This window comes from Rattus rattus, chromosome 8 (assembly GCF_011064425.1).
Source record: "Rattus rattus isolate New Zealand chromosome 8, Rrattus_CSIRO_v1, whole genome shotgun sequence".
NCBI classification, from domain to species: Eukaryota; Metazoa; Chordata; class Mammalia; order Rodentia; family Muridae; genus Rattus; species Rattus rattus.
This window is the reverse complement of record NC_046161.1, coordinates 10107219-10132985: the sequence shown is the minus strand read 5'-3', so window position 1 is coordinate 10132985 and position 25767 is coordinate 10107219. Positions and strand designations below refer to the sequence as shown.

At 40.9% G+C, this 25767-nt stretch overlaps 1 protein-coding gene across 1 annotated transcript in view; it reads right to left on the bottom strand.

The window, feature by feature from the left end:
- Sesn3 (sestrin 3) overlaps positions 1-25767 on the bottom strand; it is a 48227-nt gene that overhangs the window by 21824 nt on the left and 636 nt on the right. The window lies entirely within an intron of this gene.

Genomic DNA, 25767 nt, shown 5'->3' with positions numbered 1-25767 from the left:
CACAAACATACAATTTACATATATACTATATTGTTATTACACATATATAGCATGCAATAATGTATATATATACAAATACATTGTGATGGTTTGTATATGCCTGGCCTAGGGAGTGGCACTATTGGCAGGTGTGGCCTTGTGGGAGTAGGTATGTCACTGTGGGGGTGGGCTTTAGGACCCTCATCCTAGCTACCTGGAAGCCAGTTTTCTCCTGTTTGCTTTCAGAACAAGATACAGAACTTTCAGCTATTCCTGCACCATATCTGGATGCTGCAATGCTCCCAACTTGATGATAATGGACTGAACCTCTGAACCTGTAAGCAAGCCCCAATTAAATGTCCTTATAAGAGTTGCCTTGGTCATGGTGTCTGTTCACAGTAGTAAAACCCAAACTAAGACATGGGTATATGTATATTGTATTGTATGTGTATGTATATATGTGGTTTTATATGGGACAGGTCCTTTTATGCTATGTAGCTCTGGCCAGCCTGGAACTCAATTGTGCACTACAAGCTGGATCTTAGCAACCTTCCAGCCTGTGCCTTCTCTTGGATTCCAAGTGCAAGCCATCACACCCTCCCTGGTGTGATCATGCTCTCTGACTGCATGGGGCAGGCAGTCATTCTGGTGTTTCTCTGCTACCTTAAATGGCACATTTCTGTTGTGCACATTTCTAAAAAGCTGAAAACCAACTGAAAACTGGTCAAGGCACATCTTCATTTACTAGGAGCTCATTTTACTCTGAGAAAACTTTACCAATCACATTTTATCACAGTATAGTTTAAGGCACTGGTTCTCAACCTATGGGTTGCCATCCCCCTTTGGGGGTCAAAAGACCCTTTCATGGGGGTTCCTAAGATCATTAGAAAACAGATATTTACATGACGGTTTATAACTGTAGCAAACAAAGTTAGGAAGTAGCAACAAAAATAATTTTGTGGTTAGGGTCACCACAACAAGAACTATAGTAAAGGGTTGCAGCATTAGGAAGGGTGAGAACCAATGATATAAGGTACAACCAAACATAAGAGAAATAAGAAACCAACTGTCCCGAGAGATGTGCTTTAATCTGTAAGGTAGAGTTCTAATCAAGCTGTAATACCTTCCACTTTTCTTCAGCTTTTTCTTGGAAACCTGAAACACCTCAGGACTAGACTCTCATTTCACTCTTACTGATAACCATTCTAAAACGACTAGCCTCAGTTGCCCTGGAAGATAGACACTGGCCATATTTGACCAAATTTAAATAAGTTCAAGCTTGGTGCGAATGAGGCACTGTAGCTTTCTTCTGCTCATTTTCCCAGTGGGAGAAAACTGCTACACAAGCATGGAAACCCGGGTTATTCTATATTAAAGAAAAAATAACCTGCAGCTGTACTAAACTCAAACTTTTACTATCTTTACTATTTACTTATATGTGTAACAAGTACATCTACCATGGAGTAGAGGTAGAGGTCAGAGAATAACATTTGGGAGTCACTTCTCACCCACCACATGAGTCCTGGGGACCGAACTTGGTTGTCAGACCCTGTAGCAAGCACTTTACTGTGTGAGACATCTCATGGAGCCCGCTGTACTGATTCTGGGAAATGTCCCAGGTCCCTTTCTTTAACTACATGTGATAAAGCTAATGATTTATTCTCGGAATTAAAAGCCTTTATCACACCAGTGAATTTTACTGTGGCCTTTATGTCATGAATCTGGTTTAGCTTTTGTAAAAGGCACAGGAAGGAAACAGCCTGGAGGTTTTCTCAGCTGGGCCGCCCAGCACAGTAGCCACTGGTCACACTGGCTGCTGGATTTTAAGCTTACTAATATTAAGTAACAGATTTAAAGACTCAACTGCCTACCTACTGCCCAGGATTCAAAAACAACACGGCAAGTCTCCAAGCCATGTGATTCCAGACTGCTCCATTACCATTGAAGTCCCGTAGTACAGTAAGGCAAGGCTTCACAGCACTGGCCTGACTCTGGGACAAGGGAGAGGTTGGAAATGTCTGTTCTTACAGGGTTTAACCCAGCACAGCATGTACAAGTAGAGAAGCAAGTAAATAAATAAGTAAATACTTAGATGTGATGGTGGGAAAAGCATACAACTAAGAGATTAACCAGCTAGAAAAGATGGAAGACGCTGCTCCTTGGATTCCATTTGATAACTCTGAAACACTAAAAATGAAGGGGAATTATCTAATGCCGATTCCACTGTTGAAGACAAAAAGGAGTGCAGGGGTGAAGTGCTCCTAACAGCAGGACTCTAACTTGTGGCTTGTTCTTAAATATTTTAGACAATAGTCAAAATGGGTTTATTTCATATTTCATTCACAAAAAGATCATTTCTTTCAAGAAAATCAATTGGTCATTTCAACCAATAAAGAACCACCCACAAAGCAGGAGCTTTCTTTCACACCAGCCAAGTGCAGCTCTAAGGGCTTTGTCAGGCGTCATCTCAACAGTGCTGCGGAGATGTGGTCGGGGCAGAGCAGCAGAGAGGGACTGCTGGACAGGAATCAGCTCAGAGTAGTCCTGTTAAGCAATTACCTGCTGGCAAACAGAATCCTGAAAGGATAAAGCTGAGACATATTTAGAAAATTATTTTGACACTTAAGAGCTAAGCACTTTATTAGATCATTTTATACAAATTAATCCCAATAGAAAAATCAAGACACTTGCAAGTTAGAAACTCTGAAAATCATGCGTCTTTAAAATTAATCAGCAAATTACTTGCCCCTAAAAAGCTGACTGCCAATGAGAATTCATCGCTATATTCTAAGCTACTAAAAGCTTTAAATAATTAAATTTAATTTTTACCTATTTTTTTCTTCAGTTTGTGTCATTAGAAAATGCAAAAGCAAAAATGTGTTCTTCTGCCCACTCAGTAAAGTTTTTCCTGCATTTATGCCACAGAGAATATGAATAGTAACATGTGTGATTGATTTTATAAAAACATACTATGTTTTTTAAGCACCATCTGCTTAATGTATAAAAGCATACTAGCAAAGTGAAATCTAACCCCACAGCATTTAAAGATAGCCTCAGATGACAGTTTGCAGTTTCAATATACACAAGAAAACATCTGAATGACGAGACATGTGTCCTATGCAAACCATCCTGTTGTGAATATAACTGACTGGACCTGGTGATGCGAACAGTGTGTTTCAGTTGCTGCCTGTCCCTGCACTGACCACATTTGCTCCATTTCAGCGGAATCACTGCAGAAAGATCAGGGCTGGCCCACTGGCCCTGTGCTCGGAAATAATGTAGAAACCTCTGCTTGGTTCCTTGGTAGGTCATTTCAGCTATATGATTTTGGCAGATACTAATTACATTGTATATCTCAAAAGGAAAGGTCAAATAAAGAGGAACAGATAGGAACTGCTTTAAAAACCTCAACCCAGGGCTAGGGAGATGACTTAGTGGTTAAAGTGCTGGGCACAAAAATGCCATTCCCTATTCTCAGAGTGTAACTCACCCTACTCTCAGTGCGTAATTCTTCCTACTGTTTTGAGAAGAAAATATAGTGGACTTTTACAAAGCTATCCCTCTCCCAGGCTTGAGTAAGATGTGTACTTGCATTTGTAATACTCTAATGTCTGGAGCCACAGCTACTCACTGAGGATGCTCTGGAATGAGATTGACAACAGACATGACCTCTCTCCTCTTAACTCTGATCGTGTTTCCAGGAAGTACCGAGCATCAGGAGCTGGCCAGTTCAGAGATACGCTAAAGAGCACCCAAGCTCTCCTCCTTGTAGGAATGAAATCTTGCTCTAGAAAACCTCAGAAGCGTACCCCTTGCAATCGAGCTACAGAAGCTGTGGTGTTTGACTGTGAATGGCCCCCTAGGCTCATTATTTGATGAGTTGCCATGGTCACAGTGTCTCTTGACTGAGGTAGAAGTTGGTACCAGGGATCAGGATATTGCTGTGGCAGGCTTGACCATGCTGCTCGTTGGTAAAATGTGGACTTTGGGTTAGGAAAACACTCGAATGCCTTAAATTGGACTCAGTGGACCATGCTACTAGGGCATGGAAGACAGTGCTAAGGACAATGTGAACTGTGGGCCCTGATCATGAAGTTTCAGAAGGAAAGAATATTAGAAAGTGGCCTACAGACAAGTGATATTTTGGAGAATGAGACTGCTTTCTGCCCTTGTCCGAAAAATCTGCCCAAGGCTAAATTGAGGAGTTTTGGATTAATACCACTGGCAGGGGAGATTGCAAGGCAGCTTAGTATTGACTCTGTCATGTGGCTATGAGTGGCCGTCCTTGTGCTGATCTATGATAAAAACAATGTAAGGAAAATACAACACATACAGTTTGAGGAGAAAAGGAGCACCAGGAAGTGTAATGGAGTTAAGACCAGTACTCAAGAAGATAAAAAGGTCAAAGAATAAACAGAATTAAAGGAGTAGTGGGCTCAGGGCAAGACCTCGCCCAGCCAGGCTTCCAACTGTGAAAAGGAGTTAAAGAAAGCTTAAGCAGTGACAGAAACCTTCAAAATTACCAGAACACTGACAAAAAATGTATTTGAGCAAGGGGACCAGTTCCACCCCAGGCAGCAGAAGGAGCTTCAGCCACATGGTTCTGGCCTTCTAGTCAAGGATACAAGAAAGGGTTTCCCTCCACAGTGAAGGAAAGCTGCTGTGGGCAGACACATCAGGGGAGTCCCTGCATGGAGGTCCGGAGAGGTCACTGAATGAAGCTGTGAAGGAGAAGCCTGGATTTTGTTGGAGATCCCAGGATGTTAAAGATTTCAGAATCATGGGATACCTGCCAAGGAGAACTGCTAACGGACTGTAGAACCGGCCCAGGAGAGCAGTGTGTTGCAGCCAGCAAATCCGAGAGGGTTTGGCGAGCTAAAGAGTGCTTTGATATCAGACACAGATGCGGAGTCTAGTCGGCCTCGCTGGGCTTTGGTCTGTCTTGGTCCAGTATTCCTCACTGTGATCCTTTTGCAATGGTAATATATTTTGTGCCACTGTATGCTGGAAACTTGTGATCTGCTTTTTGATTCTGACTTTATAGGAGGTGACAAGAGATTGCCATGAGTCTCAGAAGAGACTTTGAACTTCTAAATCTGTGTTGAGATGGAAAGACTATGGGGACTTTCAAAGTTGGACTGAATGCAGTTTTGCCCTACGATATGGCTACAAGCCTATGGGGGCTGGGGAGTGGAATGTGATGGCTGACCATTGGCTCCTGCATTTGAATGCTTAGCCATCAGGGAATGGAACTGCTTAGCACGAGGAGGTGTGGCATGTTGGAGGAAGTGTATCATTGGGGTTGGCTTTGAGGTTTTAGAAGCCCAAACCAGACCTAGTGGCTCTCTTTCTCTTCCTACTGCCTGTAGGTTCAGATCCAGAACTCTCAGTCCTCCTCTAGCACCACGTCCCCTGGGTGCCACTGTGCTCTCCACCATGCTGATAATGGACCCATCCTCTGAACTGTAAGCAACGCAATGCTTTCCTTTATCAGATTGCTGTGTGTACGGTGTCTTCACAGGAACAACACTAAGACAGAAGCTGAGTCTATCAAGGATTTCCTGGCCATGTTCCAATCCTGGGGCCATGAACGCATCATCACAAGGATCCTGCTTTAACTGTACATATGGATTTCAATTCTTAAGTGGAAATCTTAAAACATCTATACTCAAGAACACTGCATCCATCAACTACATCACAATTCCTTTACCTCCTCCTCCCTAAGCCACCAGTCCCCCGGTAGACCAGGATAGTATGTGCTCATCTCTAAGCACTGGCATGTGACAGAAATTAGTGAACTCCTTGTAGTGAATTAGTTCATAGGTCAGTCCTAGCAGTCCTTATCCCAGGACTGAAAGGACAGAGTTGTGTGAAGAATCAAAACGTAGACACAGACTAAATTGAGGCCAATAAACTGTATGCACACTGAAGTGAGCTGTAGCTAGGTGAGTTCTCCGTAGCCTAGCAACAACAGCCCTTATATCCCACTCACTACATAGTACAGAACTGGGGATATGGTGGTACAAACCTGCAATCCCATCTCTCAGAGGCTGAGCAGGACTGCTCTGAGTTCAAGGCCAGCAGAGTTAGTCCCAGAGTCAGTACGTGTCTCCAGTTACATGAAATGCAGGTAGTAGACACTGTACTTGAACTTGACTAATGGCCGATATCCATTATTCTTCTTGACCACTACTCTGGCTTCCTCCTTAGCTGTCCATACACCATTCACTACATGGCACTAGATATTCGACACTTTATATGACAGAAATAAAGACTTTTTATCACAGAAGACTTTGACCAACTAGAGACTAACGTTAAATACCTGTGCAAACTTGAGGTGGAGTGAGACTCAGAAGGTTGAATCATCACACTTTTCATTTAAAGTATTTTTAACTTACTATGGGCTTGTTGGAAGGTAGCCTATTAAAGTCAAGAATGCCTGGCCACGGCTATGGATCACAAGCTTCTAAACAGACTGACTCCCCAGTGGTACCTTTGGAATGATATAAACATCCAGAGGTAAAAATATAAGTCAAACACTGGGCCAGATCTCACCTTTAACTTCAGAATGAGCACTCCAGTATTCTGACAGTAGAACTAAATTCAGAGTCACACTCATGCTGAGAGTCACAGGAGGTGACTTCCTTCCCACCACCTGTGAGAGGCCACAGGGCAGCACCAGGAAGCCTCATGCTCTGTACTAGAGAGCCAGTGGGCAGATTTCAGAGGTGCTGCTGGCCTCTGCTTGAGACAGTATTTCCTGAGCCTCCGTGTCCCCTCCCTCTACTCTTCACTGTCTGCCCATTCTTCCTTTCAGATCCATCTAAACACGAGCGCTGTGGGTTTTGCTCTACTCCTGCTGACTTTCAAGCTCTTCTATAAATGCAAACCCATCCCTAAGATGCACAACTGTGCTGTCTCCCTTCCCTACAGACACAGAGGTAAATCCCAGCCTCGTCACTGCCTCCAACTGCATAGGGTCAGCATCAGCAATCCCTGCACCATACCACAATGGCGGAAGAACGAGCTGCTCATTAATTTACTGGCTTGAATTGCAGAGTGGGAGTTGGCCAGTCCGAGGCTTTTCCAGTCCTCTTCTCTTCCTTGTTTTAGTGTAAGAGCATGTTGATAACTTGAGGAAGCTGAGGTTCTGGAAACATCAGTAACTTAAACTAATAAACTAAATGCAGGGCTGGGAATCAATCTACTGGTCTCCCATGTACCATTTGGATCCTCAATTACCTGTTTGCTTTCATTAAAACAACCAGGGCCTGCAGTCTGCCATAAAGTGTCCTAAGTTCACGGAGATCAGTAAACGTCCGCACATGGTGACACCCATTTGGATAGAAAACTCCCCCTCTAAGCCTTTAGGTATTCAGAGATGAAGGGTACAAAGATACTTGCTGAACAGTCTATGAAAGTTTTTGGCTAAAGTCCAAGAACATACAGCGAGACCTTATATAAGTTTGTACCTGTGGTAATGGAAGCCGATGACAGTCACTTGACTCCATGTTTCCCTACTAATGCACAGATAGTGTACCGTCCTACTGCTAATTATAAGTCCAGTTTCAAAGAGTATTAGGAAGGCCTGGCTTCTACAAAAACATTCACGAAACTTTATCTTAAATCTTAAAATGCTTTCCCTATTAAAATCATATCCCAATTGGAGTAAGAGAACTTAAAAATGGGAGTTGGAGAAAATGAAGTTCTCATGAGCGATGATCACAGCCCCAGAGCATTCGGTGTGCAGTCAATGCTCGGGTACCAACAAGTGCTTCTGAAGACAGACACAACCAAAGTAGCCGTGACACAAGGGAGCTCGAGGTCTGCAGCAAGTGTCTTCAGAGAAGCTTGTGGAAACAAAGCCAAACAGCTTTTGCTGCTCTAGTGGGAACAAGACAATTTTCAGGTTTTTATTTATTTATTTTTAATAACACAGATCACTTAGCTTAAAGAAATCAGGGTCCTACACTAAGCACATTTGATCCCCATGATTCACAAAAAATGTGTAAGCATTTAGTTAATGAAAACCACTTGTCCTTTATAGACAGAATTGTCAGCAAGAACTCATCTTCACTTAAACTGAAAAAGTCATTTTTACAGTATCCTGGGAACACAATTACACAAGTTAATAAAATCCTTGAATTTACATCAAATCTTGTAAACCTTTGGTTTTAAATTTTTTTTTACTAGTTGGAAGGAAACATCTCCTAATTTTTGCCTGGAACAGAAATGGACACAGCCCATATAGAAGATGCCCATGGACTTTACCTCTGTTCAAGTGTGTCAATTCCTCTGACAGCAGACTACAAGACTGTGCCCTAATCTGGTATGAGGAAACTCACAATGGATTGTACTGAGTTAAACCTGGAGCTGGGCCCAAGGAGATGACTTAGTAGGAAGTGCTTACCACCAACCTGACAGGCTGAGTTCAAGTTTAATCCCACAGAACTGACTCTGCAAGCTGTCCTCTGACCCCCACATGCACACATACTAAACTAAGCTCCTTTAAAAAATTGCTCCACAACCTTTTAAATATCAGTATCTCTTTATTTTCCCTTAAAAAGTATGAATCCAAAACCTTTTAGCTTATGGGTTATATTTATCAATAACTACATTAGAAATTAAAGAAAGCTTGAAAACCACTTAATTCATTAATATTCTGAAAAGTCAGAAAGGCTAATGGTGCAGCCCTGTGGTACAGGATGTGGTTAGTCTCTGCCAGGCTCTGGATTCAAGCCCCAGTAACTCTCGCCCACCAAAAAACAGGAACATGAAAATAAGAATAATAGACCTATTACATATTAACAAAAGGGATTGTTTGGAAACTATAATTTAGAAAAAACTGAGGAGAGTCTGTCTTACATTTGTATAAATATTTAGCTTAATTAAACACAGCTAGATTTTCATGTATACTCTGGTATTCATCTGCTGCCATAGGCCACAGGGCTGAAAATCACAAAGAATCTGAGCTCAGAAATACATGCCTGACAGTCAAGATTAACCATTATACTGTGACTAACCATCTCTGGGCAGTAGCCATTTTAAGTACTGTTCTGACGTCCTGCACTCATGTCTGTCTACTGGACTATATAAAGCATATATAAAGTACAGAAGTATACAAAATATAAACTCTCCTGAGAGGAGATCGCATTACTTGCCTACAGGGACACAGAGAATAAAGGAGGACAACAGGGCTGTGTGACTGAAGGTCAGTGAAGGCTACACTGTAGCAAGAGCTGCAAGGCCTGAGCACTTGTTCCTTTTAACCACCAAAAGACCTAGTTGCTGGAGGAGGCATGGGTCCTCCCGTCTGGAAATGAGAGATAAAACAATGCTAAGAGCCCGTTTGCATTAACACGACCTGCTTAAGCTATGATATTGTCTGAGTGCTGGTAGAAAGTTAACATGGCATGGTCATGCTACGATAGTATCTGAGTGCTGGTAGAGTGTTTTCAGAAACAATCAGAAGAACACTGTAAACAATTTCCCTGTTATTCTTGCTAATTTTAAAAAAGTTTTAGTGTTTTAAAAATAAATATTTTGTGACAGCTAGATGACTTAATAGGTAAAGGTGTTTGCCCCTAGGGCTGACCAGCTTGATCCCCAGGGTTGACTTGGTGGAAGGAAAGAACTGACTCCCCAAAGCTGTCCTCTGATCCTCATGTGACACCTATCATGAACAAATGTAATAAAAGTAAATGGAAATCTAATGACTTTCCTTAAACAGTTAGCTAATAAACTATTAGATTTTAGATTGTTTTGCTAAAATGTTATAAAGCCAGGACTGCAAACAAAATTATGTTCTATACAATTTCTCTTTTCACTCAATGCTTCTAAATATGATGAAGATTCTCTTCAGTATTCTACATTCTCTGTTCAGATAACAGACAAAGTGGTTTTGTGTGTGCAGGCCTGAGATCCTGAATTCCATCTCAACTCCAGACAGAGTTGCTCTTTTGACTGTCACACATGAGCAGAGTACACTCACTTGCTCTCATGTGCATGCACACAAGCACACATACACACAGGGAGAGAACATACCATACTCTAAGAAAATTGAACCTATATGCTGTTATAGTGCTTAATAATTCTCCTCTATAAATCAAGAGATAATAAGAAAAATATATAAATGCTGTTTGTTCTTTTTAATAGTCTATCGTTATGGGGTTGGGGATTTAGCTGTGGTAGAAGCACTGTTTAACAAGCACAAGGTCCCAGTTCGGTCCCCAGCTCCAAAAAAAAAAAAAAAAAAAAAAAAAAAAAAAAAAAAAAAAAAGAAAAAAATAATAATAATCTATCGTTATGGATGATTTTTTAAAAAGTTCTCACAAAGCAATGTGTGATGAATCTGTTGTCTAGGTATTTTCATTAAATATATGGTCTGAAGTTTTAGCTTTAGCATTAAGGATCACTTGATCTATATATACTGTAGGTTTGTGTGGAATATCTGTGTAGATGATGCCAAAGGTAAACTTTGGTTGTCATTCCTCAAGAGCTGTCTACTTGGATATTTATTCATTTTTACGTGTATGAATGTTTGCCTGCAAGTGTGCAAGTGCATATCTGTGTGCCTGGTGCTCATGGAGGTCAGAGAGCATTGCGCTCCCTGGAGCTGGAGTTACGGGCGGCTGTATATGGGAGCTGGGAATCAAATCTAGGTCTCTTCAAAAGCAACAAGTGCTCTAACCAGTGGACCATCTCTCCAGCCCCCCCCCCCCCACACACACACTGTGCTGCTTAGACAAAGTCTCTCACTGCACTGGAGCCCAACACATGGCCAAGCTGTTCTCCACACTTGGAATCAGAGTGTGTGCCACAGATTGGCTTTTGGTCTGGTTAGAGGTCAAATTCAGGTCCTCATGCTTTCATAGAGAGGAGGCTGCAAATGGAGGTGGCCTCCAGCTCTGTGCTGTATTTTAACTTTTCATAACTTTTCTTAGAAGTGCCCAGCATCCTGACAGACTTTAAAGTACAGCTATTCCTGCCCAAGAATGACATCTTCCCACACCACATTTTTCTTTGACAGAAGATGATCTATGTGGTCCTCAGTGTGATAAGCTCACTTATCACTCTCATAGCATGGGGATGGGGTGACATGGGTCAAGATGTTGCAAGCTAATGGCTGGCCCCTAAATGACAGCTGGCTCAATGTCCTGCTTTACCTCACAGGGACTGCTTCCACATTCTCTAACCACCGAGTTTATTCCCCAAAGAAACATCCAACCAGCAACGGCTGAAGCTGCAGGGCCTCCTGAGCAGTTCCTGTTGTCTCTTCAAAGACTAATTAATTCTACTCTCTAAAGCAAAACATTTGCGTTCCAAGGTGCAGCCCAGGCTACCATTTTCCGACAATGTATACAGCACAGTGGGAACAGCTTTAAGACTTCTTAGTACAGCTCCTAATGTGTCAGTTCTATGTGACAAAGTACATTTCCAGATCATTCAATACAGAACTGACTGACCACTCCAATGGTGGCTTTACCATTGATTAAGAGCTTAAGAGCAGAAGTCCAATTACTAAATTATACTTACTACTCACACATAATGTGAGTAAAATCATTTTAAGTTATAGTTTGGACAGGCACATATATTTAATAAGCAAAACTTAGTTGGCAAATGTTTTCAAAGACTTTTAACACACTAAGACATCTGGATGTCAGACACATGTAAAGGCGGACCTCTACTGGAATGCAATTGGATTCCCTGGGGAAAGGCATGCAAATGGCTCATGAGAAGGCTATGGGGAACAAGGGTCCCTTCAATTCCATCAGCTCAGAACTAACCATTTTCTTTCTCCACTAGACATATCATGAACTATCAACTCACAAGGCCATATGGCAATGAGATTCTTCTGCACAAAAGCTGACAAATATTTTCCTTAGAAAACATGAGCTTTCTCTAATTTAGAAAACAAGATAGCTGTGTTTTGTTATATAATAATTTTAAAATAAAACTGTTCCCCTAAGCTACGTTTTCCTAGAGAAGGAAAACTGTGTGTTACCATAGCAGCGGTGCAGCGCTGGGCCAGCAGAAGGTACCTTCCATACAGTGGGGGATGGCATTGCAACCCCTCATGCTGCCTCAAGAAATGAGGACCTCAGAATCATACATTAAAAATCAATCAGACCATTTCTAACAAGAAACAATAGTTTCTTTTGCTCTAGAGGACTATGCTTTTTCTGGTAACTACATGCAGGAAGTTCACAAGAATTTCATATTTAACCACCTTTCTGTTCCACACAGTAATATGAGTGTTGGGAGTTTTTCTGTGATGACCATTGTTAGTAATAAGCAAGAACCCACTCGTCTATAAAACCCCAATGGAGATGCTCAGTTGAGTGCTTGCCTCACATGTGCTGTAACAGCTTTTAATATTTTTATGAATATGTGCGTATAAAACAAGAATAAACATTGTTAAATGATCTGAAATCCCAGCAACCCAAAATAATCCAGTCAGTTTGGACATTCTTTCTGTGTCTATCTTCTTAAAAATTGAACCATTACATACTTAAAAGGAAGTGGCCTTTCCCATCCCGGAGTCAACACCAGTATGGGCACCTTTACTGACCGTCACTGACGGTGAGGTGGCCCAGGAGTTAATTAAAGGGCTGCCTCTTACATGGGTGTGGGCAGAAGCAGGAACAGGGTGGGGGTTGGGCAGCTTGCCAGCTGTCCTTTAAACAAGATAAGTGATCTGAAGACCACAAATTGTAGGGACTAGAAAATACATTTTTTATTAAACTTTAAGTATTGTTATTGCTTCCACTATTTTAGAGACAATTCTGTTTAAATATAATCAAGAATAACCCATCATTTAGTCAGTACTTTCATTCTTTGCAAGAATATAAACAGAGATAAATAACACTTTGTTTTCAGCCTCTGGCCTCAGTCCTAATCCTGTCCGAGGTTCTCAAGTTTACGGTCAATTTGGAGACCAGCACTATCACCCCTTAACTAAGAGGTGGGGTTGTCCAGACTAAAAGTGCCAAGATCAAATGCTACTCAACAAAGGCACCTTCCTCTGGTGGAGTCAGTGGTGCGGTGGCTGATGGGAAGCACTCCCATGCCTTACTGATGCCACACTGCTATTTCAGACCATGAAAATACACTTTTAAATTCCCTTTTTTATGAGACTCCAAGTCAAAAGCTGACTGTCCATTGCCATGGAGACAGTTCTATTTAAGGCACTCTATTAGTCCTTTCTTCACAGAAGACAGAAAAATTGGTCAATAGAAAAGCATCCCTCTTCACGATTTTGAATTAAGTAACTGTAATTTCTTCTTAAGCAGCCAACACCTACCCGAGAGAATCTGCAGGCAGGGTAGGGACCATGCAATGAGCTCGCTGAGATCAACAACGGGCTCAAGTTTAGCACTAGATACAGCATAAGGAAAACACCCATTATCACTAAATTAGAATCAACCTAACAGGTAAGATTAGTTGTGATCGCTTCTGGAAATAGGACTATAACTGACTGAAGTACTCTGTGCTTTTCAAAAAGCTAGCCTCCACTTAGTGACATTTGTGTGTGTATGTGTGCATGTGCACATGCTCACACGTAAGATATAGGTGTGTATCTTCCTGATGTCGCTGTCTGATACTTACAGAAGGCAAGTAAGTGACCAATAAGGATTCAAACAATAAAACAAATACATCAATCTTTGTCTATTTTTAGGATACATCTTCTCTTTCTCCTTTAAGGAAAAAATTATTTTGAGAGTTTAAATATCAGCCTTCTGACTCAACAGTTGCTTGCTTATATAACCAGATATCCTTTGTAATTTACTCTAATTGTAAGTAGCACTCGCTGCTCTTGCAGAGGAAGCAGGATCTGATTCCAAGCACATGCATAGTGGCTCAGAACTCTACCTCCAGGAGATCTGACCCCACTTCTGGATTCTGTCAGCAGGGCACATACATACATGAAGGCAAAACACTCAGAGACTGGTCTAGGTTATTAACTACATGCTTCTCTAAACAGAATAGAATCAGTTTAGATCCACCTCACATTCGACAAATATTGTTTGAAAAATAGGCTTAAAAAAGGAATACTACTTAGCTTTAAAGAAAAATGAAGCTAAGAAACCAGCGGGAGAATGGATTGAACTTAGAATATACTGTATTAAGTAGATCACACAGTCTCAGAAACAAAGCACATTGCTCTCAACTGTAGAATCTAGCCAATTAACGTGTGTGTACATGAGAGCAAATGTGGACACAGTATAACATGCAGAAACAAGAACAAGAAAAGCTACGTAGAAGGTTAAGGAAAGCCTCAATGCAGGTGGCAGACACTCGTCATGAGAGATGATATAAGGATAACTGTTTTTCTGTTTTGTTTTGGTGGTAGATAGAAGCATTAAATAGTGTAAAACTTAATGTGAAACTTTATAGTTTCTGTTTTGAATGCGAAGTATAACTGTATAGAAGTTGAGTAAGATGTATGGGCTTTGGGTCTGGCAACTTTTAGTGTGGGAATGTTTATTTAAAAATTAAAAAAAAATAAAAACTAATCCGGACCACTGGTTTTCTGCCTTAGAGTACACAGGGATCATACAGAAGATGTGTTAGAATCAAAAGTTCCAAGTCAGCCCATATGGGTGGTGCTAACAGATTCAAACTCCAGAGTGAGGGTCATGTGACTTCTCAGAAACTCTTCCAAACTACTGTCCCAACAGTAAGCAAGTATTTGTACCCCTGGGAATGGCTATTACTAGCTAATACTTTAATCTTTCCAAAAGAAACTTTTAAAGGGAAAAACAAGTTTCAGTTGGGGGGGGGTTCTCATAGTAATTTATGAAGGACATCTGTTTCTGTCAAGACCTAATCCACTTACATCTTTATCCGAGAACTCCTTCACCTTGAATTGATTGATCTCTAATAGACTGCACAGTATACCTTTGTTTTCAGGCCTCTACAGCTCTTGTCAAATAGTTAATTATCAGTAAACACCTAGATGTGGCATTAAATGACTATGAGGAAGAAAAAAAAATGAAATGGGGCCCAGGCTTCTGCTATGAGTGTGTAAATTGTACCTATCACAGAGAGGTATCCTGCAATACTGTCCTAAAGGCAACAATTAGTAAAGAAAGGAAGATATAACCACACAGACCAGCCAATAAAGGAAGCAAGGTACAAATACATACATTTCATATGTGTGCTTGCCTTTAAAAGCTCAAAGCCAGCTAGACTTAAAAGATTTTCCATTACATATGACTTTTTATATATCATCAAGTTGTTTTACATTGATTAGCAAATATTTCACAAGTGTAAAGAGGCTAAGAAATGTCACCCATGTCAACACATGGGCTGTGTGTACTTTAGTTCTAGGTGAGCATCCTAGCCAGAGCTTGTCAAACAGCTCCCTCCAGACCTAAGTGCAGGGCTGTCAACTCTGCATTCAGTGAGAATCCTGACCAAAGGGGCTTCAACCACACATACCCAATGCCTTTGCCACTGCTCCAAGTATCTGTAGATTTCTACCATAAAAAGCTTCAAATCCAGATGTGCTTACATATACATGACACAGATAAACAGTTCCATATTATAGTCACTGATCAAATGCTTAGTGCCTCAGCTTTGAAGCTCATCCTAATAGAAATATTCAGAAGGCCTTAGAAGGATTAGTGGGCAGCCCCTTCGCAACATCCCCGAGGCCAGCACTCACGCAGCCCACATCACGTGCTACCCTGGCCAGCTATGGTGGATGCAGGAGTTTCGTTTACATGACATACTTCATGTGTGCTTCTGTCGAGATTGGTTAAGGAAGGTGGGCAGAAACCAAACCAAAACCAGAAAAAGACATTCACCTTGTACTATTTATTGTGGCTAGAGATGCTGCTTGTGAGTATGAGCTGGAGCCTAAACTACTCCCCAGCTCACCACATAAAGAGTACAAACCTTTTGTACTCCAAAATGAGAGGCCTGGCCATAACCTTGAAGACCTTCACAAAACCCAAAGACACACTGAAAAAGAGCATTGCTTAGGTGAAAACCATGGTCTTCTCATCTTCTGTTCTTTCAGTACCTACCAGAAAGGATATAATGTACAGTATTAAATAGTTTGTAGATATTAACAGACTTAATATTTCTTGTCTATGAATGTGAAGGCCTTTTAAAATAAATGGTATATGACACAAACATGCTATTATTAAAATGAAAATCTACAGTTTTACCAAGAAAGTGTTTCTATTTACCTAAACATACACTCCCTCATTTTAAAGAGTGCCAAGTACTAAATAGTTTTCTACTATAATCAAATAAAATTATAGTTTATATTAGTTTCTTTTATGCATTATTGGAGATTGAATCTAGAGCCTCAAACATGCTAGACAAGTAACCTGCTACTGACTCACACCCTGGCCATGCTAATTGCCAAATATCAACAACTTAGCCTAAATAATATTAGAACCTACATCTTATAGCTACATTTAATACACATGTAGTATTCTGTAGTACTGATATAATGTAAACAGTGTATACCAAACATAAGGTATTTAAACACTAAAACCACAACACAAATAGGTATCCTACAGCCCAACTGAGAACCCACCAATTTTAACTAATATACAGAAAAGTTCTAATGAGAAGATAATTTTTCTTGAGTGCATACTCAAATCCGCACCCCTCTGAGATGCTAGTTAGGAAAGACAGTTTGTGGAGAGGCTGTAACTTTACTCTCAGGACTGACTCTTCTGTGAACAGTGACCAGGTTTGCAGGGTCGTCTGTTAGCACCTCTGCGACCTGTGGTATGTGCTCTACCATGCAGCCCCATCCTAGGTGTCTCTGTGGGAGCCCTGGGAGTGCTCACCTTAACAGTAGACCTGCACCAGGAAGCCCTCTCTCCAAGCAAAGCCAGTTAAAGGATGGAACTGTGCTGAGGACACAGCACAGCAGCAAGCGCTGGGTGCCAGGGTGGGGACAGTAAGCAGAGATACTGCTGACACAGTGCTTTTTGCCACCTTTAGCTGATGTGTGACGGGAATGCTAACCCGAATGGTAGAAATGGACACTCCCACTCATCTTCATAAAGCACTGCAAAGGAATTTACCAAAAAGTGATGCTACCTTCTGAAGGTCCTAGACAAGAAACACAGTACCTAAGTATTTCTAGAAACTCTTTTTTTCAAACATGCTATAGCCGTGCTGGGTGACTCGGGGTGATTAGGTCACCACTGGTAGTTGGCAAGAGGGGTCAAGTGCGCTGGGCAGTTAGAAAAATGTCCTAAGATCAGGAGAACCCGGTCTCATAATTGGGGATTTGAAAGGATAAAATGGATGAAAATTGCTAAAACACTTCAACTCAGTCTTCCATGTGCACAGCCCTGGGTTCTACTGCCACTGCAAGAGAAAGAAAAACAACCTGTATCTGTCTGTCTTGACCAACCTCATGATTACTCATATTAAGAGAGTATGACCTGGATTGTTAATAACCTCATTTAAAGCCACTAATAATGAAAAGAGTAGAATGCATCAAATTTGAGATCATACCTGTTAATCTCTTGAGGCTCTAGGTTCCTATTCAATACAGTCAATTTTACTTTATAGGACTTGGTAAGCTTTTCATACACAGAGATATATATATATATATATATATATATATATATATATATATATGTATGTATGTATATGTAGAGAGAGAGAGAGAGATAGTCATGCAGTGTTTATGTCTGTATACTGTGCCACACTTTGGATCTCACACTGGTTTCAGATCTTGTTTGCTTATCGGTACTATGACCCACAGCCAGTTCCCAAAGCCCTCTGAGTTCCAGTTCTTTATCACCAAAAGTCGAGGGCTAGGCTCAGTGGGTAGTGTGTTTGCTATGCAATCATGAGGTTCTGTTCTCCAGCCCTGCGCAAAAGGCTGGTCCTAGAGACACCTGACTATAATCCCAGTGCTGAGGTGGTGGGGAGAAAGGAGGATCCAGGGGCCTTGCAGGCCAGACACTCTAGCTGAGTTGGTGAGCTTCTGGGTGAGCAAGAGACCTGGTTTCAAAAAATAAGGTGGGGAGCAATTGGGAGGATATTTAATGAATGTCAACCTCTGTCCTCCACACACACAAGCACAGATAAGTGTAACTATACATATATGTACACAAACACACACACATACAGAGAGAGACAGAGAGACAGAGATGCAGAGAGTGCACGTGATTCTTATGAGTTTACTGTGACAACTGTCAACATACATAGACCTCAATACCTAATGGAGAATGGCAACCCAGGGAGCATAGGACAAAACTGCTCTGTTATTGACATTATAAAATATACCTGAAACTGTGTATCTATAATGCCTTCTCCTTGGTGACAACCAATATTCTGGCTTACAGAGCAATGGATGAGTCATTCCTGGGTGGATATTAAAGGAAAGGGCTAGAGCTATGGGGTAGTCAGAGCTTACAAAACGCCGTTTCATGGTTACGACAAGAGCACTTGATGACCAAGTGGCAGCTGATGTAGGAGTTCTGCAAAGAAAAGGGCTTGGAGGAAAAATGAAGGTCAAGCAGAACTCTTTTCCAATGGGAACCTGCAGAGTTACCCACAAACATTTTGGGAGTTGAAGTTGTCCTTAAGGACTCTTCCAAAATATCCACTCCTTGCAGAACACTGCCAGGTCCTAAGAGGTATTCCCAGCGCGGATTCATAATGCAGCAATGGGCACTTTATACTTCTCAGCATGGCTAGGAGCAGAGGTTGAGGTCCTCAAACTCTCCCCATAGATTTTCTTATCCTTTATGACAATACTCTCTAAAGACTCGTAAGATAAGTAGTTGAAACAGTCTCATAGGCACAAAAAATATAAAAGAGCAAAACAAATGATCAAACACAGCAACCTACCCAACAGTAGTGCACTTTATTTCTCAAACAGGCATTGTCACCATACTATAGGAAATGTTCCTTGTAGAACCACCCTAGAAAGAACACACACACACACACACACACACACACACACACACACACACACACACGAGATATTTTGGGAATGGTGTGATTGTACTGTATCAGCTCTATTGTACGGCATCCAGTATGACCTGTGTTTAAACAAAAGTCTCATCATTTAAGAGCTAAAAAACAAAACGACTTCATGAACTAGATCCCAAATAAGAGACCACCTGATAAGACAAAAACCCACATGACTTGTTATCTCTAATGAAGTACATGAAGGACAATCAATGCCATAGCTCGAGACCTGTTGTCCAGGCAATAGCAGAAAGAAAGGCTGGGAAGGTTAGTGGCAAAGCATAGTTCCTTCCTCATGCCAATCACAGTGATATCTAACGATAGGCCAGATGCTGCTGCTACATTCGAGTCTTAGTTAACTACAGAGAGTAAGCAGATCTGCCCGGGACTCTGGAGACCACAGGGCCGGCAGCCCACCGATGGCTGCCCTGACATCCATGCACTGGAACAGCACATCCACATCCTCTGCCCACACACAGAAGCCCTGTACCTGTGAAGAAAGCTGCCGGGCACCATGACTGCAGAACTGTGCACCACACCAGTGCTCTTGCTTTCTCCCCTTTGTCTCACAACAATCTCAGAGCCTTGGGACCACCTTCTCTTTGGTCTGAGTCTCCCTGGTCCCTCTCCTGCTTCTACACGCCTGTCTCCAGGCCGTAAAGCTAGTTCTGCTACTCAGGGTCATCCTCTCCTTTCCAGCCAAACCCCAATCAATTAGGGTATCTGCGCATAGCCTTGGACCAGACATTTCTTCAGTTGCTTCACATAACAGAGAGAACCAAAGTTTTGCCCTGCCACCAAATTTCTAGCTCATAAAGGGATGCTCATGAGAACCAGCGAAAGATCACCTATGGTTGACCAAGGTCTTCCCATGTAAGAGAAAAGCTTCTGGAGCATCAGGAAAAGGATGCCAGGAAGCATCTCTAGGCATCCCCACACAGAACAGAGTGCCTGGTTGGCCTTTATCCACATTTTCTGCCAGTGTTATCAGGACTTTCTTTTTAGTTTCTCCACTGAATTCCTTCCACTTACATTGTACTGTCTGTGACTCCAGCCTTCAGTTTTCATAACCCTTCATACTCAAAACATATTGCAAATGCCAGAGAAGCCCTTTTGTTTATGTATATGTGTATGTTACAACTGTTGTCAATAGTTGTAGTAGGAATTAAACTTAGGGAAAGCTGAAATATTTAATTCGCCTAAAATAAATGTCTATACATGTTAACATAAATCATGCATTTTATAGAATTTTATTTTCCACAACAGTGAAATTCATTTTTACATTTTTGCAAATCTCTTCAATGTCTGTTTATCATGAGACAGTTGGGTTTTCTGCATTTATTGTCTGTGATGTTTTGAAGAATATTTAAAGAAAATCAGATATGTGGTTTTAAAAAACAAGATGATTATGAATACTTTTCTTTGATATCACATCAAAATTTGTAAATAACCCCTTTGAAACCATAACTTAACATTTTGTACTATGTTAAAAAACCATCCTTGCAGTTTTGCATAGATAGTTTATCTTTTTGAAATCTTAATAAGACACCTCAAAAATCAATAACGTGATCCTGGAAATTCAAAGAAAAGAACTCCCAGTAATCGTTGTCCATGCTATGACAATCAAGAGCCAATCCCAAAGCTTATGCCCACTGGGAAGGAATGGTTTGGTTCTTGGCTGAAAGAAGGGGAGGGGTAGCAACTTTCACATACTAGTCATCAGTTCATTGGGTTTTGTTGTAATATCAAAAAATCACACCCATTAATCCTTCACCTCAGGAGGAGAGACTTTTAAAAATGAAAAAATTTACACCTGGCATGGTGGAACCTGCCTTTAATCCCAGCACTAAGGAAGCAGAGGCAGGCGGATCTCTGTGGGGCTTGAGACCAGCCTGGCCTACATATTAAGTTCCAGGCCAGCCAGGACTATACAATGAGCCCCTGTCTCACTAACAAAGCACAGATATGAGTAACTTTCTAATTTCATGGAAGCAAATATAATTTTACAAAACCTTGTTTGTAATTTTAATATGTATGTTTACTTAGGAAAACTGAGGAAGCAAAGTTTGTCCATTTTCTTCTGAGTAGAGTGAGTTACATGAGAAACTGTACTGCACGTGATTAGACACAAGACAGGCGGCTCCTGTGTAGAGGTGCTGTATGCCTTCCCACTGCCTCACACACGGACAAGGATGGATCTTCGCAGGTCACTCAACAAAACATAAAGCTTACTGCTTCTTCAACAGCATTCTTAAACGCAACTCATTATTTCCCACAGTGTTGAGTGGTGCCACTCCCTTGATGCTAACGGGTCAGCACAATTACGCCCACACTACTTCTATACACAGCAAAAAGGGAAAATAACAGTTTTCAGGTTCTAGCACCTCTGAGTCCTAGACGTAGTCCCAGAGTCCAAGGCCCAGAGTAAGGGGTGATGGGCCTACCAGCATCCAAGGGTTGAGAGGGGCAGCTGGCTCCCTGGCACTCTTTCTCCTTTAGCTGTTGTAGCCCAGTCAGAGGCTGACCCTCTAAATCCCAGTTGGTTGGTTCTAGTCCCTTGCAGGCTCGGCACTGCAGGAGACAAGTCCACCACAGAGACAGAGACCCAGCTTCACAGTGCTTCTTGGTTGATGGCATAGACTCTGTCACCTAAACCTCAGTCTTCAGAGAAACCTGGGATGATGGAGAGGCGCTCTTTAAACTAACAAGGTCACTGTCTTCAAAGGAAAAACTGGGACAGTCAGATGGGACGATTAGGGGACTTCATAACTCTCCTGCACAGTAACTAGATGCCCTTGCTTCATCCCAGATCTTCTCTGTTACTGGGCACACCACCCTTCCCACATGGTCTTCCATAACCAAATACCATTTTCCTTGTCAAAGGCAATTTAATTAAATTATCTGAAAACCCGAAAGTGCTGTATCGCATTACTCTGTAAAGGAGGGTGTGTGTGAAGACAGGAGGGTACAAACGAACAGGTGAGAACCAAAACATGCATCAAGGTTACTCTCAATCACCATCGTGACCTCTCCCTCACTAGCCATCATTACAACTCCTATAGAAATGACAACTAGCCACATTACTCAGTGTGTGTCACTGCTTCTAATCCTCCAACACAAAGGAAACACATAGACTGAACTTTCCATTCCTGTAGAGTGACATTTGAGGGTTTGCGTAGTGCTTACATACATTCTCTCTAAGCCACAAAGGCTACCACAAGACAGGTAGAAACCATGTGTAGTCTACAGGAAAAACCTGGCTCTCAAGGAAGCTCACTAACTTACCCTAAACTGAAAGAACAGTGCCAAAGATGGAACTGTAAACATCTTACAGATTATGAGAAGTAGCAGAAGCCACGTCACAAATTAAACCTCACATTGAACTACGAAGCATTAAATACACAAAGCAACAATTTTAATGAGTATTTTGTTACACAGTACCAAGCTTGTGGTCCCAGAAACAAATATGTGACATGAGTAGCTATGTACAGGAAACAATGTTTTTATAAAGGCCAATGCCTTCACAAACAATGACAATCTTCAGCGTAATAATCAATGAGGTAATTAAAAGCTCTACTGCACATAACCACATTGCTATCACTGCCCTCATATCATGATCACCATCTTGTAACGAGAGTTATGGTAGATTCCAAATTGAAATTACAGGTATATTTTTCAAATATCTATATTTTAGATTAAAAATATTTGAACATCTTCTTAAATATTTAATCCAATGAAAGCATTTTAATACCCTGAAGCATCTTAGGGATCCACAGAGAACAGTTTGAAGAGCACTGCATCTAGGTTTGCTATTACAAATTCACTGCTTGATCTCTGCTTAGGTTATTAATTTTAAAACCATCTCACAATCAAAAATATAAGACACAAGACAACTCACTAGCCAAAGGCAGAAGATGGCTACCTGTCCATCATGTAAGTAAATGCATTCCATTGGTGAACTATATCAAATTCTTAATACTGACTGTTTTGAGTATATTAAGCAAGGCTCACAAGAGTCAAACTAACATTCTCCCTTTTATTTGATAGTCTCTTTGGTTATAAAAAACATCGAAAAGTTATAAAAATATCAAATTGCATAAGTGAAAAAATACGTTAGCCACAGCAAGATGTATCACTAGAACTCCTCAGAATTAGACTACAAATTTCAAACTTCCCAGCATGGTGCTGCACACTTGGAATCTCAGCACTTGAAGGACCAAAGCAAGTGAATCAATAGTTCAAGGCTAGCCTGAGCTACAGTGAAGATAAAGATAGTCTAGGCTACATGGCGAGAGCCTGTTTGTAAACAAAGAAAGAAATTAGAATGTTAAGTCCTTTAATGTATATTTAATTCTACTTAGCTAACAGGAATCCTACTTCAACACTCATGTACATGTAATGGTAGGTGACTGGGCTGACAGTTACCTTCTTTCCTTAATGAGTTTTCATGTTTGAATAAAAGATTAGATCCCTGTGGTTGTCACTGGAATTTCTTTAAGTAAAACGCTTTACCTTTCAAGTCTTGTTATGTTCTCAAAAGGAACAGTATTCCTCTAGTTAGAAAGTGCCACAAACTGTATGATGGGTGACGGAGCAGACAGACTTAGAGTTATGGATCTGATGTTCTTGCTCTCTTCTTGTTCTTCTACAACCCAAATCAGATAATTTTAATACTTTAACAATTCTCTTTATTTTGCAAGACACTGGACCAAAACTGTGAAAGCACTTCTAAGAATAAACAAGATTCTCATACAATACACAATTCACTGTTCAGACATTGAGTTAAAAACAAAGTATTTCCTTTGAAGGTTTAAAGTTTAAAGGTTTCCATTTAAAGTTTCTTCAGAAGCCGTCATATGTTGCACATATTGCTCACGGCCAGAAAAGGGCCTTCTACCTTATACAGGTAAAGGCCTTTGCTTCTCACTGATGACAGTTCTAGTAGCCAAGAGGTCACTGACATGGATGCATGAGACAGTCGTTCTTCTGCGGTGGTCCTCCCTCAACTAGAACCCAATGTGCTTGCACACTCTTATATAGAAACAAGAAAGATGTAGGCAATCAGGCTGTGGTGGCTGTAGATGAACTTTAGCCATATCTACCGAAAATAAAAACATCATTACTAGAAGTAAATCTTCGCGTGGTATTTTTAGGATGATGCAGCCTTTAATGCTAGATACTGATTTCTTTCTAGAGTGTTTAAGAATGACAATGTTATGAGCTTCGAATGTTGCCAGATCATGTCTTAACTGGCACAAACAATGTTTTTCTCATCTAAACTCATTTCATGCCACTACATGAGTCAAAATTAAATGCCTTGTAGTTACTGAAAACTGGATACTGGCAGAGGTGTGCACAATTATAAAATAGAAAACTGTGAATGCCCACTTTGCATGCTTCTTATAGTTATGGTTAGAAGTGAGATGGTCTTCCCAGATAAACAGAAATATTAGTTTCTTAAAAAACTGGAAGAAAAACATAAATATGTCATTAATGCTGGTGTCATGGATTCATAATCAAAGCTCTGTCAAAAGAAAAATAAAAAGGTGCGAAGCCTAATTTTAATGTGCTTTGACTGAAATAGAATTATATCACTTAAATAAGTCAATTATAGCACTGCTCCCCACATTAGGACCCACACATATAACATTTCCTTTCATTTTAACTGAAAGTTGAATTAAACAGGTTTCACTGGCACTGTTTTTCCTGACAAAGACAATTTCGGCTTTAAAAAAATTAAGAAATAATAATTTTTAAAACCTCTATTCAGATGCCACCTGGTCCGGCAGTGAAAGAGTTAACATTCAACTGAGCTGAACTGAGCTTCTGATCCATTACATTTCTCTCAAGCTGCCCTACAATGAGCTGAGCAAGTATCAACTGTAATTTGATCCAGGAGTTTATGGGGAAAAAATAACTGCACATTCTCAACATGCACATTTAATAAAAATCTTTTTTAAGAGAAACATATCCAATAAACACAATTTAAGGCGTATTTAATTGTTTGATTAACTTCAAACCTGCAATTCCTTTGCTTTCCTGACGCTCTCAAATAAAATAGGAGAAAGGAGGGGCGGGGGGGGGCGGGGGGACCAGCTCCACTGCAGGGAAAAGAGGCTTGAAAAACAACTTTGATTGGCACTTGGCCTGACCCACAGAGGAAGAAAAACAGTTTTTGGACAAAGAGCGCAAATATTTGAGCTTGCTTATTTATGTGCTTGCTTCTTTTTCTTAGTACATAAAGAGCAATCCTAAATTGACTGTAGATAGGAAATAAAAAAAAAAAAAAAAAAAAAAAAAAAAACGGCACCATCTTCATCTTAGCTCTCAGATATGCACAGCTCAGCAATTTTAATTCATTTGGTGCTGGGCAAACAGAAACACTTCACCTAATGATTTCATTTCATGCAATGTAAAAAAAGAAGAGAGAGAGAAAGAGTGGAAAAGAAACAGATTATATTAGTCAAGGAGGCTGTTCAGATCTGATTAAAAACTCTTCTGCGTCTACAGGGACATTTTGTCATCCTTTCTCTCCCTGAATCCCCATCCCCCACGGGGCGATTAAGCCAAGTAAGCTAAACAATACTGGAGTAAACTTTCTATCAGTCACTCTGGAAAGCAATAAGCCGATCTTGGGTCGGATTTTCTTGATCCATACCGCGGTGGGGGATGATAAGGAGGGCGAACCCAAGTCGTCTTCAGCCTCCACCTCCACCAACCCAAGCTGAAAGCGCTGGAAGATCGAACAGTATTTCCCATGGGCATAAAGTTCAAGATGCCTTCATGGTGCCTTTTGGGACCCACCAAGAGAATGTCAAAAGGCGG